Below are 2,279 nucleotides of genomic sequence, written 5' to 3' on the forward strand. Positions count from 1 at the left end.
AAAGAAACTTTATTAGTCTATGTATTAGTTTGCTTTGACTGCCATAACAAAATACCATAAGCTAGATGGCTTAAACAACAGAAATTTATTTCTCACAGTTCCGGAGGCTGGGAAATCTGAGATCAGGTTACCAGCAAGGTAGGTTTCATTCTGAGTCTTCTCTCTTGTCTTGTAGGCAGCCACCATATCCCCGTATGTTCACATGATCTCTTCTTTATGTGAATGGGGGCTAGATGGACACCTTCTCACTAGATAGCCAGATGGCCTTCTATTATGCATGTGTACATACGATGGGGGAGAGAAAGCATCCTCTGATGTCTCTTCTTATGAGGGCACTAATCCCTTATAAGGGCCCCATCCTCATGACTTCATTTAACCCTAACTACCTTCCCAAAACCCTATGTCCAAATACCATTACATTGGAGGGTTAGAACTTTAACATATGAATTTGGGGGAGAACAAAATTCAGTCCAAAGCAGCTTATAAACATCTTTTTACTGCCTGATCTCATTAATAATCAGGGAATTAAATTATAATAAAAATGAAATATCATTTTACACTCATCAGATTACACAAAATTGAAACATCCGATGATACTAGGTGTTGGCAAGGATGTGGAGCCAGGGAACTCTCATTCACTACTGGTGAAAATGTAAATTGGAAAAAAGAGTTTGGGAAAGAAGTATTTTCTAGTGAAACTGAAGATGCACATATCCTATGTTCCAACAATTCTGCTCTTAGGTATATACTCTAAAGCACTAGTTTTCAAATTGCTGGGTGCAATCCAATAGTTAATCATAAAGTTAATTTTAGTGATGGTGAAGTATAACTTTCTAAACAAACAAGAATATTGAAATGATTTTGCTAACAGAGGCAAAAGTGGTTTAATATCCTATATGTCAATAAAATGTAATATTTGGGGTTATCTTTTCTTCAAGGTGGACAAGAATTATTTTAAACATTATCAGTTTTATTGTAAAATATATTTGTCAGTAGGAAGTCAGAGGTCCCTATGGATTCAAATCCTTCCAGCCTCTTCTAGACAATGCCCAGGCTTACACTGAAAGGGCAGCCATTAATCTCTTTGCTCATTTCCAAGTCTTCAACAATTTTTCCTGACAATGGTTCCCTTTTAGCATTTTTCAGTAATGAAATTGAAAAGAAGGAACAGAAATCCAGTGCATTGATAGAGGTGTATAAGCATAGTGTTGGGGCCCAGGGTAGGCTGCCCCAAAATGTGCTTCAATGGCATATTGATTATTTCGAATTAAAGTTACTTAAGAGAGAGGCAAAGCCAGGACACTCCCACCCTCCTTTCTATCTCCCTGAAAGCAGGAAATAAATCTCTCATCTGAAAGATCCACTTCCTGCATCTGAAGGTAGAAGGACACTCATCTCCAGAAACAGGGAATTCAGGCCGACAAGCCTACATAAACAAACCTTTCACGTCCTTTCATTTACTACCCCAAACCCAAACTCTTTAGATCCTTCACTAATTGAGTATCCAAAACCTAGTTACTTTGGTCAATTCCTCATACATTTATTGCTTCTCTGTCTGAAAAGTATAAAAGCTGCCTGCTTTGGCCACTTCTTAGGTCCCATTTCTTAGACTTCCCTGCAAATGATTAAAATGTGTTTTTTTTTTTCTCCTGTTAATCTGTTTTGTGTCAATTTTATTATTAGTTCAGCTACAAGAACTCAAGATGGGTAGAGGGAGAAATTCCCCCCTCCCCGACAATAGTTTTGTGAGCTTTTTCTTTCAAATAGGTTTATCTATCTGTGGTGCATATGTGGTATTATTGCGTTTGATGTACAACGTTATTGTTCACGGTGGGCTGGGGTCAGAAAGTTTGAAAGCAATTTTAAAATGCGTGAAAACAAGTGAATGTTTTGAGTTGTCCCTTTGCTCAAAGCAGGCAACCACTCACAGTGCGGGGCCCAGTCAGGCAGAGACTCAGAAAGCGATCTGTATGAACCAAAAGGAATAGACAAGAGCCCGGCCGAGGGTTCGTCCGTGTCTTTCATTAGCACTGAGGTTCGCTGGCTGCCTGGGACGCCACAAGAATCGAGAGGCGGTAGGCGGAGTGGAAAGCCGAGCCGGCCAGCTCCAGCAGGCGGGAGCTTAGGCTGGCCGCTGGGCCACTGCCCGCGGGGAGTCAAGCACAAGACTGGCGCCGGGGCAGCTTGGCACCCGCAGCAGCAGCTTGGCACCCGCAGCGGCCGCCACCCGCGAGCGGAAGAGCAGTGCGCACGCGCAGGCCTCCTGGCCGCCGGCTGGG

This window comes from Camelus bactrianus, chromosome 13 (genome assembly GCF_048773025.1).
Source record: "Camelus bactrianus isolate YW-2024 breed Bactrian camel chromosome 13, ASM4877302v1, whole genome shotgun sequence".
Taxonomy (NCBI): Eukaryota; Metazoa; Chordata; class Mammalia; order Artiodactyla; family Camelidae; genus Camelus; species Camelus bactrianus.